Source organism: Scylla paramamosain, chromosome 9 (genome assembly GCF_035594125.1).
Source record: "Scylla paramamosain isolate STU-SP2022 chromosome 9, ASM3559412v1, whole genome shotgun sequence".
NCBI classification, from domain to species: domain Eukaryota; kingdom Metazoa; phylum Arthropoda; class Malacostraca; order Decapoda; family Portunidae; genus Scylla; species Scylla paramamosain.
The window spans coordinates 7087501-7092500 of NC_087159.1; the positions used below are offsets into that span (position 1 = coordinate 7087501).

The 5000-nt window shown below is 43.1% G+C and overlaps 1 long non-coding RNA gene across 2 annotated transcripts in view; it reads left to right on the forward strand.

Moving 5' to 3' along the window:
- The window catches only part of LOC135103291 (uncharacterized), a 27480-nt gene that overhangs the window by 21867 nt on the left and 613 nt on the right, over positions 1 to 5000 (forward strand). Inside the window, exons 2-3 of one of the 2 annotated variants that reach the window (XR_010269978.1) lie at positions 2483 to 2667; positions 4949 to 5000. The exon at positions 4949 to 5000 is cut by the window's right edge and continues 613 nt beyond it. This is a non-coding gene — a long non-coding RNA (uncharacterized LOC135103291). The remainder of the gene's footprint in view (positions 1 to 2482; positions 2668 to 4948) is intronic. The other variant, XR_010269977.1, reaches the window with a different exon arrangement.

Here is a 5000-nt window from a genome sequence, read left to right on the forward strand (position 1 = left end):
TCTCTCTCTCTCTCTCTCTCTCTCTCTCTCTCTCTCTCTCTCTCTCTCTCTTACGTACAGACCTTCCCAGCACTTCCCCCAAACCTAACCTAACCTCCTGCCAGCTTTACCCTCGACTTCTCACCAGTGACCCCCAACCTTGCTTCAGCTCCTTAGACCCAAATAATCGGCTTACCGCCCTTCCTTCCACCGCTCTCGCCTCGCTTCTCCCCGACCGCCTGCCAGCCGAGACCCACGCAAACAGAGTAACAGACACACCCACGGCTAGACGAGACAGGGGCTGTGTGTGTGTGTGTGTGTGTGTGTGTGTGTGTGTGTGTGTGTGTGTGCGTGTGTGTGTTGTATTTTTGTAGCTGTGTATGAGTCAAGTTTGTGATGTCACCTTCCTATCTCCCCTCCCTCTCTCTTGTTGGTGGTGATGGTGGTGTTGGTGGTGGTGATGGTGATGATGGTGGTGGTGGTGGTGGTGGTGGCGGTGAAGCAAGGATTCACAGTACTGCCTCTATTTTTTCCCTGCCTGACCTCGGGGCGGTGCGGGCCACAAGGATCTAGGAGACCCTGTGGCCGAGATCTCACCGATGCGGAAATACCTGCGTAGCCTGGCCTCCTCCTCCTCCTCCTCCTCCTCCTCCTCCTCCTCCTCCTCCTCTTCGTCGTCGTCCTCCTCTGCCTCTCTCACCTCCACCGTTGGTTTTAATTATTTTTCTTCTTGGTATACATTTCCCAGAAGAGGCATGCAAGGAATATTAAAGAATACTTCCTTATAAAGCAATGGATAGGTTAGGTTAGATTAAATTAGGTTAGTTTACGTTCGGTTAGGTTAGGTTAGGTTAGATTAGATAATGCTAGGCCAGGTTAGCTTAGGTAAGGTCAGGTTAGATAAGGTTAGGTGCCGTTAGATAATGTTAGGCTGGATAAAGATAGGTTAAATTTAGTGGACAATGTTAAGTAAAGCTAGGTAGGTTAAGTTCTAACTGCATCCTGCTTAACGCAAATTAATACCTAAAATAATACACAACTACTATTTACTGCCAATGCCACGTCACGCCGAGGCAATAAACAATAACCTTGAGTGGCCATGCTAGGGAACGAGTGTGTGGAAAGCAAGGGGAAAATAATTTACATTTAAACATCTGAGTCTCTTGTTGCTCCTTTTTTTCAGTTTTATCTTAAAATAAACATTTATACTCGGACTCATTTGCATGACTTTTGTTCTCAGCTTGGACGCCCTGTGACTCTCGCCCCTCATTCATTTCCATAGTCATGTGTCGTTTATACACACACACACACACACACACACACACACACACACACACACACAAACAAACAAACAAACAAACAAACAAACAAACAAACCGAAGTTAAAAGATCTATTGACCCATAAATGAAAAAAAATACAGAATAGGTAGATAGATAGGCAAATAGATAAATGCTGAAAAAAAATATACATACATAGAAAAACAGATAAAAATGTAAGCGCAAGAAACGTGAATAATGGAACACACACACACACACACACACACACACACACCGGAATGAAAAGATAGACAGAGATAACTTAAAAGAAATAATACTTAGACAGACAAGTATGTAAATCAACTAATACTAAAATAAAAAGAAATAATAGATGCGTAGACACAGAGGAAGAGAAAAAATAGAAATATAAGTAAAAGAAAGATAAATAATGTAACAGAAAGATAAATTCACATATATTTTTTTAAGAAGATGTTAGAGAGAAAGAAACAGATAAATAATAGATGAGGAAAAAAAATCATTGATAGATACAGACAGGAAAAGATAGAAAGATAAGCAGGAAGATTGGTAATGGAATGGAAAAAAAACTGACTATTCGCTTCATCAATTTCGCGAATAATTGCATGTGGGAATTATTGTGTTTTGTGTTATTAGTACTGCAGCTATTAGGTCACATCCGTCTGTCTGTCTGTCTGTCTGTCTGTCCGTCTGTCTACCTATTTTGTTTGTTAGTGTGTCTGCTCATCTCTCTGTCTCTTTGCCGTCTTTTCTGTGCTGTGCTGTGCTGTTATATTCTGTAACCCTGTGTGTATGCGTCTGTCTGTCTGTCTGTCTCTCTGTCCTCTTACTTATTCGGGACGCTATAGCTGCAGACCAAACAAATACAAAGGGAACAGGAAGAAGGAAGAAGAAGAAGCAACAGCAGCAGATCTCTTGGCTCTTAGGCAGTTGTTTGCAATGAACTACACTTATAGAGATCCAGCCTAAAGCAGCGAGTCTGAAACGTGCCGCGTACACTGCTGGCTTGCAAAGAGGGCCCTGCGAGTAACAAACATGGCCTGCAAACAAAGATATTCACTAGTGGAACAAATTTTTGCATCGATCTCTCTTCATTTATACAACACGATGATTCCAAGTCCAAATCTTTATTCAAGGTCGCCGCTTTTCTTTACCCCGCGCGGCCACGAGGCATGACAAGCACCTCGCTACATGACTTTTACTCCTGCAGTGCCAAAAGCGGCGGTGGCGTGGTCGGCGGCGGGCGGCGCGGCTGCAGGTGAGGCTGCGCCGAGTTCCGGTCAGGGGCAGGGGGCGGAATAAGAAGTGGCTGAGGGGGCGGAGGCGACACGCAGCATAACAATCACACACCTGTACAGCACACCGGCCTTCCCTCCCTCCGTGGCACTTCCGTAGGTAACTCTTCCTTGTGTTGCTGTAAAAAAAAAAAAAAAAAAAAAAAAAACACTACACGCCTTTGCACCTTTGTAAAACCCCATTACAATTCCCCTTGCCTTTATAAAACCAAATATAGTTCCTTTATGTTACAGTTACAGTATGTTTGTGAAGCCCTTCCTCACACGTACCTCTGAAAAATCCCGCCACTCTCCCATGTATCTCTGTAAAACACCTTTACAATTCTCAATACTTTTTTTTTAGAAATCCCACTACAATTCGCCGTACGTTCGAAAAACTCACAACATTTCCCTGTATCTTTCAAAAATCCCACTGCAATTCTCTCTCTCTCCCTTCGAAAAACCCCACTACAATTCCATATACATTTGTAAAACCCCATTATAATCCCATATCCCTTTGAGAAATCCCACTTTGTCCATCCCCCGCCCTCCCTGCACCACTGTAATATATCTTCCATCCACTCGCACCGCAGTACAACACCCTCATTCGCACCAGTGTACAGTAGAACATCCTCACCTACTCACACTACTGAACAACATATTTCATCCACTCCTCCGCACCACAGTACATCCCCATCCTCTTGACTACTGTACAACATCCCTTCTGCAAAGCATTTCCAGTTGCCCGCACCACTGCACACCACCACTCAGTGTACAGTTGCCAGACACGTTTCAGACAATAAGGAAGTATGCGAGAGCTTCCTCTTCCTATCACATTCCCAGTTTTTGTTTTTGTGGAGCTCTTAATGAATGTACAAGTGTTTTCTACCTCAACCTTACCGATGTGCTGTGTCTTTGACGTCGACAGCCATGGAACAGCGTCCCTCCCGATCCTCTGCCTCTGTCAGTGAATCATGTGCCTTTCTGTTGTTCCCAATATCAACAGAACACATGATTCATTGAGAGTTTATTAATCCATATGTAAATTTGTGTTCGATTTATAGACATGAAGTTTACAGGGGTTTGTGGCATCACCTCTTGGGGCAACTGTATACATTTAACAAACTATGCTAAACAATACTATAACATCTACCGTACAAAAGTATAACAACAACAAAAAGCTATACCCTTTGACCACTGTATCTATTCATCATCTATTCTTAACCTTTACAAGTCAAACTCATCACATGTTTTATTCACTCGTCGAAATTTGACCACTGGGGAATTCGTTTTTGCGTGCGTGGGGAATCAAATCCTCAATCAGGGGGAAAGAAGCGAAGGAGGAAGCCGCTACGAGGGTAAATCAGGGTTTGGTAGGGCGTGTGTGAGAGAGCCTTAAGGGGTGGAGGGAGGAGGGGCGCACGAGGCAGTAGGGAGCGAAGTGATGGAGAGGGGGAGTGAGGGGACAGGATGTGGATAATTTTATGAAAGAGGGAGAGAGAGAAAGGGAGGGAGAGGATGGGGGGGGGGGGAGAAAGTGAGCGGGCGTTGGTTTAGTACGCTTGTGTTGCACCTACGTACACACTGACTCTCTCTCTCTCTCTCTCTCTCTCTCTCTCTCTCTCTCTCTCTCTCTCTCTCTCTCTCTCTCTCTCTCTCTCTACAAAGCGAAAATAAAAGGGTAGTATCTATCTAGTCATATTTCAAAGTAGTGATTAAAACTATTGATTATATGATAGATAGACAGAAAAATAGATGCGTACATACATACATACATTCATACATACATAACATACGAGTACATACATACATAGATTGGTTAGTTAAATGAAAGCACTATAACAACAGGATAACATGACTTACGTATGTTAAAGGGAAGTTCCTGTACTTACTTTTCTTTAGACAGGTAAGTCTTTAGCACACTTTGGGGAAATCATGGCAGACAGATTAGTAGGACAGGTGATGCTTACTCTCCTGCACCTGCACACTCAACGTCTACTGCAGCGAGTGACTGATTTCTGACTTACGGTGCCAATAATAAATTCCTGCAACAACAGAGTGATAAAAAGTTAAAAATAATAACTGTATCAAGAAATCAGAGTTGTGTTTACAAATGATACGTGTTCCAGGTATTAATTAGGCAATGGCACGCCGGCAGGAAAGGTGACGGGGACTGCTAATTACCAGGTGTGTCTACAGGTGTTACGACGCACGCAAAAATTGGGCTAAGTTTGGTCCTGAAAATGTCTAGATGAAATATCATCGACTGAGTAATTGTTTCATTAGTGTGTGTGTGTGTGTGTGTGTGTGTGTGTTTTCATTTACGTTTATGCACTTCACTTCAGTTTTCTTTAGCATCGTCAGTGTAATCTAATCATCACCTTATTTCAATTATCTTTCAGCCACCGCCCCCACCTTTTTTTTTTTTTTTCCTTTTCGCCTATTAATTCGAGT